Source organism: Phascolarctos cinereus, unplaced genomic scaffold (genome assembly GCF_003287225.1).
Source record: "Phascolarctos cinereus isolate Bilbo 61053 unplaced genomic scaffold, phaCin_HiC Scaffold_1;HRSCAF=81, whole genome shotgun sequence".
NCBI lineage: Eukaryota > Metazoa > Chordata > Mammalia > Diprotodontia > Phascolarctidae > Phascolarctos > Phascolarctos cinereus.
The window spans coordinates 224,691,532-224,703,566 of NW_027555514.1; positions in this window are offsets into that span (position 1 = coordinate 224,691,532).

The window sequence follows — 12,035 nt, forward strand, 5'->3', positions numbered from 1 at the left end:
TGCTTAATAATTATGTGTTTTTTCAATTAAAAAATCAAATTAACTAATGCTTGGCCTGTTTTATTGTTTCTTTTCTTTTTTTAAAGCTACTAGTTTTAGTTATTAATTCAATGTTTTTCATTTCTAATTTTATTAATATTTTCTTTGATTTTCAGATTATCTATGTTGGTGTTTATTTGTTTGTTTTAATTTGTTAGTTTTCCAGTTTGTTTTTTTAGGTGTATGTCCTTTTTTATTATTTTTTTTCTTTCTCTCCTATCTTTCTTTTTCTTTTCTTTTCTTTTTTTCTTTTTTTCTTTTGTTGGTTGATGAAACTGTTTAGGGATATAGACTACTTCAGCATCATCCTACTTATGCATTGTTGTCATTACCTTGAATTAAAGTTCTTATCATTTCTATGACTGGTTTTTGATATATCAATTTTTTAGGGTTAAGGTATTAGCTTTCCAGTTGATTTTTAATATAACTTCTATTACATTGTGATCCAGGATGTGTATTGTATAGTATTTCTGCTTAGCTATATTTATTTGTACAATTTTTTATGCCCTAATAAATGATCATTTTTATAAAGGTGTCATGTACAGTAGAGAAACAGGGGTAATCTTTTCTATCTAAATTCAATAATTGCCAGATAGCTTTCATATTTAAATATTTGAAAATCTTATTCTTCTTTCTTATTTATTTCTTGGTTAGATTTCCTTAGTTATGAAAGAGGGACATGGATGCCCCCCCTACTGTTTTTTTCTATTTAAAATGTCTGTAATTATTTTAGTTTTTCTTTAATGTATCTAGAAGCTATGACATTCATGTGCACATTATTTCCTTAACATTTTGAAGTATTGAAGTGTGTGTATATATATATATATATATATATATATATATATATATATATATATACACACACATATATGTATACACAAACACACACACACATATATGTGTGTATATGGAATATGATTTGTAAAGATTTTTTTTTTTTGGTGAGGCCCTTGGGGTTAAGTGACTTACCCAGAGTCACACAGCTACTAAATGTCATGTGTCTCAAGACAGTTTTGAACTCAGGTCCTCCTGACGCCAAGGCCAGTGTTCTATCCATTATGCCACCTAGCTGCCTGATATGATTTCTAAGGAAATTTTTATGCCCTAGTACATGGTCATTTTTTGTGTATGTGCCATGTACTGCCAAGAAAAAAGTATATTCCTTTCTATTCCCATTCAGTTTTCTCCAGAGATATATCATACCTAACTTTTCTAATGTTCTATTCACCTCCTTACTTTCTTTCTTGTTTATTTTGTGGTTAGATTTATCTAGTGCAGAGAGGGGGAGGTGCAGGTCCCCCACTGGTATAGTTTTGCTGTCTATTTCTTCCTGTAACTCCCTGAACTTCTCCTCTAAGAATTTGGATGCTATACCATTTGGTGCATATACGTTTAGTAATGATATTACTTCACTGTCCATGGTGCCTTTAGCAGGATGTAGTTTCCTTCCTTATCTCTTTTGATTAGATCTATTTTTGCTTTTACTTTGTCTGAGATCAGGATTGCTACCCCTGCTTTTTTTACTTCAGCTGAAGCATAATATATTTCTCTAGCCTTTCTCCTTTACCTTTACCCTGTATGTGTCACTCTTTTCAAATGTTTCCTGTAAACAACATATTATAGGATTATGGTTTTTAATCCATTCTGCAATCTGTTTCCGTTTTATGGGAGAGTTCATCCCATTCACATTCACAGTTATGATTACTATCTGTGTCTTTTTCTCCATCCTTTTTTCCCCCACTTATGATTTTCTTTCTCCTTTTTCCCTTCCCCCCTTCAAAAGTGTTTTGTTTTTGACCACCGCCTCCTTCAGTCCCCTCCTCCTTTTTATTATCCCTTTCTTCCCCTTTACTCTTACTGCTTCTTGCCTCCCTTCTTTCCCCCCTCCCTTTTCTTCCCCCCCCTTCTTTCCCTTTTTCCCTCCTACTGCCTATAGGGCAAGTTAGATTTCTACACCTAACTGATTATGATATGTCCTTCTTGAGCCAAATCTGATGAGAGTAAGGCTCTGACAATGGTCCCCCCATCCTCCCTTCTTTCCCTCTGCTGTAATAGGATTTTGTGTCTTTTCCTATAATGTAATTTACCCTTGTCTGCCTCCTCCTTTCTTAGTACATTTTCTAAGATCAGATTGATCCACTTATTTGAATCCATTAAACCCACTTGATTATACATATATATATATATATATATATATATATATATACATATATATATATATATATATATATATATATATATCATTACATCAAGGTCAACTAATATTCACCCTCTTTATGTATACTCCTTTAGCATGGTGTAATAACAATACAGTTCTCAAGGGTTGCAAGTGTCATATTCCCTTCTAGGGGTTTAAACAGCCCCCCTTATTAACAACATTTTGTGTCTTTCTGTCCCATTTACCTTTTTATGTCTTTCTGGAGTCCTGTACTTAAAGATCAAAAATTTTTTTTGAGCTCTGATCTTTTTGTCAGGAAAGTTTGGAAGTCTCATATTTCATTGAATATCTGTTGCCAGCGATCAGATAGTGCACCAAATGGGAAGGCGCGAAATAAATGTGAGATGTGGGCCAGGTGGAGCAGTAAAGACTGACTCAGTTTATTCATCTGAGGGTACAGGATATATAGAGAAAATCTAGCCTAACTTCAAAGAGTCCTCCCCGTGAGACACTCCCCAAAACATCTGTTGAGGATATGACAACATATATTTCCTCATTATCAGGGTTCCTAGATTGAGTTATATTTTCCACGGTTTTCCCAGGTACCTTGGCTCCACCTGCATAGAGGAGTAGCATGTAAATCTAAGGTTCAAAGAGTGAGAAGGAATGTCTCAGCAGCCTTCCTTGCAGGGGGAGATTTGGAGAGCCCTGCTTCCTAAATGACTGAGCCCTGTGGGTTAAGCCTGGGCAAGAGTCAAACTCTGTCCTTGATCTTAAACCCAGATTAGACTCTTAGAGCCAGCCTTCAACAAATATCCATCTCCTCCTCTGAAAAATAATGTTCATTTTTGCTGGGTAATTGATCCTTGGCTGCATTCCAAGCTCCTTTGCCTTACGGAATATCATGTTCCATGCCCTGCGGTCTTTTAATGTAGAAGCTGCAAGGTCCTGTGTAATCCTGACTGTGGTTCCATGATATTTAAGTTGTTTCTTTCTGGCTGCTTGCAGCACCTTCTCTTTCATCTGGAAATTTTGGAATTTTGCTACTATGTTCCATGGGATTGTCAATTTGGGATGTCTTTCAGGTGGTGATTGATGGATTCTTTCTATGGTTATTTTCCCTTCTGGTTCTAGGACTTCAGGACAGTTTTCCTTTATGATTTCCTGAAAGATACTGTCCAGGCTCTTTTTTTCATCATGATTTTCAGGTAGTCCAATAATTTTTAAATTGTCTCTCTTGAGTCAATTTTCCAGGTTGGTTGTTTTACCAATGCAGTATTTTATGTTTTCATCTATTTTTTCATTTTTTTGTTTCTGTTTGACTGATTCTTGCTCTCTCATAGAGACATTAGTTTCCATTTGTCCAATTCTAGTTTTTAACAGATTGTTTTCTTCTGTTAGTTTTTGTGCTTCCTTCTTCAATTGGCCAATTGTATTTTTTAGGGATTTGTTTTCTTCAGTGTACTTTTTTTTCCAATTGGGAAATTGTATTTTTGAGTGACTCTTCTACCTCTCTCATTTCACTATTAAAATCCTTCTTGAGCTCTTCTAAGCAGGCTTTTTTGGATTCAGGCCAGTTCATATTCCCTTTTGTTGTTGCAGGTGTGGATTTGTTGACAGTGTTGTCCTCTTCAAAATTTCTGTCTTGATCTTCACTCTTCTCATAATATGAATCTATGGTACGTTTCTTTTTTTACTCATGGTGTTTCTTTATTCCCTGGCCTTTAAAGAGATTGAGCTCTACTGCTGGGGAACAGAGGGCACTGACCCAATCTTCTTGTGTTGGGAGCCTAGGTCTTGGTCACTGGCTTTGTGTCCTGGAGCCTCTTATGTTGGCAATTGCAGGTTGTTGGGTTTTGGTATTGGGCTGGAATCAGAAAGGTGGGAACTCTTTTTGTTGTGGCAAAGATTTGGAAATTGAGAGGATGCCCATCAGTTAGGGAATGGCTGAGCAAGTTGTGGTATATGAATGTAATGGAATACTATTGTGCTTTAAGAAATGATGAACAGGCTGACCTCAGAAAAACTTGGAAAGACTTGTATCGTCCGATGATGAGTGAAGTGAGCAGAACCAAGAGGACTTTATACACAATAACAGCCACATTATGCGATGACTAACATTGTTAAACTGAACCCTTCTCAGCATTACAAATATCTAAGATATCTCCAGAGGCCTCGGGATGGAAAATGGTGTTCACATCCAAAGAAAGAACTATGGAAGTCGAATCACTATCACTTATTTTTACCTTCTGTTGAGTTTTGTTTCATCTGTCTGATGGTTCTTCCTATTGGTTACAACTTTTACTTACAACTTCACTAATTGAAAATATGTTTAATAGGAATGTAAATGTAAAGCCTATATCAGATTGTGTGCCATATTGGGGAAGGTGGGGAGGAGGAAGGGGGAGAAAAATTTTCAACTCAAAAGCCTATGGAAGTGATTGTTGATAAATCAAAATAAATTAATAAAATTTTTAAAAAATGATTTGTGAGGAAAAAATGTATGAGACACATTTTAGACATTTTCTTGAAGTATTTTATGGTCACAATATAGGTAAGGACTTTTAAAGTACAAAACAGTATATACCTGCCATCCTATAAAGGAATTCTCCCCTCTCCAGTGTAGGTTTCTGATGACTACCTTTGAGATGTTTTCACTTGAAAAGCCAGTTACAACAAACATTCTAGGAAGAGAATCTTTTGTAAAAATAAGTGAAAGGAATAGGTAATAGGGCACAATCTTGACTTCCCAGAACTCCCTTGTCTAGGGTCATCAAAATATTATTTTTATGATTTGCTCAGGTTCTCTTGCTGTTAGCTTAACTATAGACACCTGAAAAAAATATCCTCCTGTCAAAGCTAGATCCTAGGGAAAACTGTATTTTTTTTCCTGTCATCTCACCACAATAGTTACTGTTTACCATGCCTCTGAGGCCACCATCAAACAAGTCCTCATTGAACCAAATCACATAGAGGATATTTTGAATGATTTAGTTGGGCAGAGATTGGGAGGATTGGTCACAGGAGAGAAAGAAACTTGTTCTGAAATAGTAAAGAAATGAGATCAAGAATGGCCAATCTCTAACCAAGAACAATGGGTTGTGCCTGCCATCAGTCACCATCATTTTTTTTAATACAGTCATGTTCATTTTATTGTTGTTGTTTGCTCATTTTCCCACCCTATTTCTTTATTTGAAATTTTATGTTAATGTTGGACTCTGTTCTTAGCATGAGGTAAAGGGGAAGGACCTTATCACAAGTTTCATTTTTTTTTTTTTACATTGCCTCCACCTTCCCCCCCTCCCCACTCCACAGCTAGCTGGTCCATGGAGTTTTAGAGTTTTGCTGCATTTAAGGTGCTGTGATATGGGGAGAGGTATGGTCAGTGTTCTCTTTTTCTGTATTCTGGTCAATCCCCAGGAAGTTGCACCTGATCCCTTGGGGGTGCAATCAAACCTGCTCTTCAGGTCCTCTTCTCCCTTGAGACTAAAAGTGATTCTACCATTTAGGACTTCTTTCACTTTTACTTTTTTTGCTTAATGTTTTTTTCAATTACATGTAAAGATAGTTTTCAACATTCATTTTTGTGAGATTTTAAGTTCCAAATTTTTCTCCCTCTCTTGTTGCCTTCGTGCCTCTTCAAGACACCAAGCAATCTGATATAGGTTATACATATACACTCATATTAAACATATTTCCACATTAGTCATGTTGTGAAAAAAAAATCAGAACAAAAGGGAAAAACCACAAGAAAGAAAGAAAAACATGAAAATAGTATGTGTCAATCTACATTCAGACTCCATAGTTCTTTCTCTGGATCACATTTTCCATCACAAGTCTTTTGGAATAGCCTTGGATCACTGTATTACTGAGAAGAGTTAAGTCTATTACAGTTGATCATTGTACAGTGTTGTTATTGCTATGTACAATGTTCTCTTGCTTCTCCTCACTTTGATGAGCATCATTTCATGTAATCTTTTCAGGTTTTTTTCTGAAATCTGTCTGCCCATCATTTCTTATAGCACAGTAATATTTGGTTATATTCACATAACATACCTTGTTCAACCATTCTCGAATCGATGGGAATATCCTCAATTTCCAATTTGACACAACAAAAAAGAGCTGCTATAAATATTTTGTATATGTGGGTCCTTTTCCCTTTTTTATAATCTCTTTAGTGTACAGGCACAGTAGTGCTATTGCTAGATCAAAGTGTATGCACAGTTTTATAATGATTTGGGTATAGTTCCAAACTGCTCTCCAGAATGGTTGGATCACTTCACAACTCTTCCAACAATGAATTAGTGTTCCAATTTCCCCACATTTTCCCAGCATTTATCATTTTCTCTTTCTGTCATATTAGCTAATCTGATAGGTGTGAGGTGGTACTTCAGAGTTGTTTTAATTTGCATTCCTCTATAGTGATTTGGAGCATTTTTTCATATGACTATAGATAGCTTTAATGTCTTCATCTGAAAACTGCCTGTGCATTTCTTTTGACCATTTCTCAATTGAAGAATGACTTGTATTATAAATTTGACTCAGTTCTCTATACATTTGAGAAATGAGGCCTTTATCAGAGGCACTGGCTATAAAATGTTTCCCAGCTTTCAGGTCCCCTTCTAATCTCAGTTGCACTATCCTTGTTTGTGCAAAACCTTTCTAATTTAATGTTATCAAAATTCTCCGTTTTGCATTTTGTAATGTTCTGTATCTCTTGTTTGGTCATAAATTCTTCCATTATCTGTAGATCTGACAGTTAAACTCTTCCTTGCTCTCCTAATTTGCTTGTGGTATCACCCTTTATGTCTAAGTCATGTACCCATTTCAATTGTATCTGGTTATAGGGTGTGAGATGTTGGTCTATGTCTAGTTTCTGCCATACTATTGTTCATTTTCCCCAACATGTTTTGTCAAATAGTGAGTTCTTATCGCAGAAAGTAAAGTATTTGGCTTTATCAAATGGCTAATTATTATATCATTTACTACTGGGTCTTGTGTACCTAACCTATTCTACTGATGAACCAGTCTATTTCTTAAGGAGTACCAAATAGTTTTGATGATTGCTACTTTATAATATAGTTTGAGATCGGGCACAGCTAGGCCACTTTCCTTTATTTTTTTTTTATATTAATTCTCTTGGTATACTTGACATTTTGTTCTTCCAGATGAATTTTGTTATCACTTTTTTCTAGCTCTATAAAATACTTTTGGTAGTTTGATTGGTATGGCACTGAATAAGGAAATAAATTTAAGTATAATTGTCATTTTTATTATATTAGCTCAGCCTAGCCATGAGCAATTGATAGTTGTCCAATTGTTTAGATCTGACTTTATTTGTGAGAAAAGTGTTTTGTAACTGTGTTCATAATAGTTCCTGGGTATGTCTTGGCAGGTAGACTCTCAAATATTTTATACTGTCTACAGTTAACTGAAATGAAATTTCTCCTTCTATCTCTTGTTTCTGGGCTTTGTTGGTAATATGTAGAAATGCTGACATTTTATGTTCTACTCTATCTGGACCAAAAGTGTTCTCCTCTGTCCTTGAACAGTGACCCAGAAGTGAGTATTGGCAGTGGAGTTGCCAAACAGCATCTGGTCCTTTATCAAGTGCTGTCAGGGGGTAGTTTGCAATTCCTTTCTGACCATCTGCTACTTTACCTTGCTGTCTCTAGCTTCAGAGATTCCAAAGCTGCTACTGCTTCTGTCACCTGCACTTGATCCCACTGCCGGAATATCGTTCACACGGGCACCAAACAATGTCACATTCTCTGCTGTATCACAGAACATGCTTTCTGATCTTCTTTGTTTTCTTTGCCTGGAACAATAACTCACTGTAATGTTTTCTTTTTTTTTTCTTCTGTCATTCCAGGATTCAATCTGAAGCAGTATTTTAAAGTTGTTTGTAGGGGAATACAAGGAGAGTATAACTGAGTGCTTCTCTACTGTATCATCTTAGCTTTGCCCCCATAACTTGTGCTCACCTTCCCCTTTATCATATATCTTTTGAACAAAATGTTCCTATGCAAAAGGATGTCTCACCCATGATTATTGACCTGTTAAATCTCAGTAACTGTCAGGTCAACTCTTTCTTCCTATACCATTTGTAGTTCACCTTGCTTATTGCTCATACCTAGTGTATTTGTGTATTTTGTTATTCAGTCTTTCATTTATGTCAAACTCTTCATGACTCTGTGGACCAAGAGGTTTTCTTGACAAAGGCAGTGGAGTGTTTGCCATTTCATTCTACACTGGAATAAGAAAAACAAAGGTTAAGTGACTGAACCCATGGTCATATAGGTAATAAATGTCTGAGACTGGATTTGAACTCAGGTCTTCCTGATTCTAGACCCAGTGCTCTATCCACTTAGCTATCTAGCAGCATCATTTGTGTATAAATGTCTGATAACATGGTCTTTTTGCAATTTTTATTTTATTCTGATGTGTATAACATACACACATGTATACATGCACACTTATGTATATACATACACACATGTATGTGTGCATGTGTGTGTGTATTCAAGAAAAACTAGCCCCTCTGGTATGAGGGCCTGCCAAGTCTTTTTCAGGGCTACTCATGCACTTTTGATTTCCACCTGGCACCTGCTTCTCCCTTGTAGCTCCGAGAAGCTGTAGCATGTGCAGTGGCCACACTTCAGTAAACTATATTGGAAAATGGGCTAAACCAAATTGAAGGTAGCCAATGGGCTTCAAATCTGTCAGTAAGTTACAAGGGTGTCTACCACAAGCATGTGAAGACTTTCCCCAGTAGAATGGGTGGATGAGAACAAGTTGTTACAATAGTCATGAAGACAGACTGTAGCAAGCACTATGGAATGCCTGCGGCTTGGTTAGACATCAAAAATGCCAAAGTTATCCACTGCTGCCCGGACCATTGCCACTCATCTCGACATTTGTCTTGCAATTTGACTTGATGACTCTGGAAGAGAGAATGAGGCTAATGATTTTGTGCAACTCTGCACCATTTAATATAATTCATTCAAAAGTCAAGACATCACTCTGTGATATCACTAGTCCTCTTCAAAAACAAAGGACAAACAACAGCTAATTGCATGTATGTACACACATATATATGTGTAAGTATATGTATGTGTACATATACGTGTGTATATATGTGCATTACACACACACACATATACACACACACACACACATATGTGTGTATGTATATCCTGGAATCAGCTATGGCAGATCTAGATGTCCATTGTAAAGCCCTATTGATCAGATCTACGAGACTACAGATATAAGCATAAGATTTCAGAATTGGAAATGACGTTCAAAGTCACCTTTGCCAATACTCCATTCACTGACTGTATTTCTTAAAAACACACATTGTGTGTCAGTTGGGAAAAATAAACCAGAAATTTTAGTAACACTGTTTAATCAATAGCAGATTTCACTTACATGACTATTTTCACCTTATATATAGAGTCTGGGTTTGTCCCTGCATAATAGAAATTATAATAAAGGATAAGGATCAAACAATCCCTAAAATAGAGATGACTTCAGTATTTCCATCTCCTAGTACTTCTGTGCTAAACTCATTTATTTTTCACCTCTATACCTTTGCCTTCCTCAACCCTTAAAACCTACCTAATCTTTGTGACTTTGGGTGACTCCAGTGTCTTGAATCAGTTTCTGTTCTGATCTATAATACCGTCATGGCATTCCTGTCATTACTTGACTTCCTGGACTTGTGATCTGACATCCACTGTGAAGCAGAATGATTAATAATAATTTTTCACCTAAGCCAAGGCAAAAACAGTGGTAGAGTGGAGAAGGGCCAAGGAGGAATTCAGTGTCAGTGGTGAATAGGCCAATCTAGCTAAAGGTATAATTGATCAGGGAAATGGGGTGGCCCTATCTTCAGAGAATTTGGCTTAGGCCATTGTAAAAGTCATGAGAAGAAGGTTAATTTTGTGAAAGAGACATGATGGTAATCAGACTTTTAGGATGGCGGTTGGTGGCTAGAAGAGAGAGTGGGGTCTAGCCACCTGGCATAGAATGGCAGAGGATAGCATAATAAGATTTTGGCACTCTCAAACAAATTATGGTTTTCACCTTAGCCAAAGCTTTGGTTTGAGATGGCACGACTACTTATTCTGTCACATTGTTATCTTCATTGCCCTCCCAGCTATGTTCATGAATTCCAGACTTCCTAACCCTGCCTCAACTACTGCCTTATTCTAGAATTTTTCTCGATATCTGCAACCTCCTTATCTTGGAGAATGCAGTTATTCCCGTCATCTCACCCTCTGCCAAACCAGCCTCCTTCTCCTTCCATTGATATCCTAGAAACTTCATTACTAGAAGATCTCAAACAAGTTTGCCATCATTCTTCTCCTGGCTCTGCTTCTGACTTTAGGACTTTTGACCTGGGTGCTCCCTCAGCTTTTTAATTATGTGGGTTGTTCTACTTTCTTAGGATGTAAGTTCTTTGAGAGCAAGGACTATGTCTTTCTCTGTTTATATCCTCAACTCTTATCATAATGCCTAGCACATGTTGTTATTCAGTCATTTCCACCATGTCCTCTTCTCTGTGACCCCATTTGGAGTTTTCTTGGCAAAGACACTGGAGTGGTTGGACACTTCCATCTCCAGATCATTTTTCAAATGAGGAAACTGAGGCAAACAGGGTTAAGACACTTTCACACAGTATCTGGGGCTAGATTTCAACTCAGGTCTTCTTAACTTCGGGCCTGTTGCTTTATCTCCTGAGCCACCTAGCTGCCTACTCTATATATATATATATATATATATATATATAGATAGATAGATAGATAGATAGATAGATAGATAGATAGATATATAGATATAGATATATATATATAGATATATATAGATAGATAGATAGATAGATAGATAGATAGATATATAGATATAGATATATATATATAGATATATAGATATATATATACTACATATATAGATATATATAGATATATATAGATATATATATAGATATATATATATACTACATATATAGTTATATATGCTTAATAAATGATGTCTCTCCTATCCTACAGTTGTAGGATACCAACAAAAATGTGAGTTTTTATTTTTTATCAAATTTAAAAGCACAGGGGGACATATTTGTGTGTACATATTAATAGGTGTTTCAGTGTGTGTGTATTCATGTCTAAGTTTAAACATATATATGTGTATATATATATATATATACATATACACATACACACACCCATATATACATATATATATGTATATATGGGTGTGTGTATGTGTGTGTGTGTGTGTGTGTGTATGACATCCTATCCTTCCAGAGGTTATGAAAGGGTGCATTCTGATATATAATGTTTTCCAGGAGATGTTACAATTGGTGACCATTGAATGTGAAGTTCCTAAAATTTTTTAAGCTTAAGGAGTTGTTAAGGCACGGCAGATTTTTAGCCTTGTCTTCAAAGGAAGTGAAGACATTATTAACCTAGTGACTTGTTCCTAATCCTTGGGTCAATGCTTTTTTTTTTTTGGCTGGAAAAAACATTCTTTCCTTTCACTCAGTCTTCAATTTCTCCAGCCTTAGAGCTACTTTTGAAGTCACTGGCATATCCCATATGCAGTTGAAAGATGAGAAGAAAATGGGAACCCTGAAAAAAACAAATCTCTGAGAAACAATTGTATCTTAGAGAAAGTTCATATTCTTTGAGAAAGAAGTAATCCCCCTTGAATTCAAAAAGCCAGAAATGTTAAGACAGCAGGAAAGCTTCAGGGCGAGGGAGCGCATAAAAAACCTGCAGTAACAAGCTCCCAAGGTAGTCTATGAGTAAAGTTTTAATGTGATATGAAAAGACAGAAC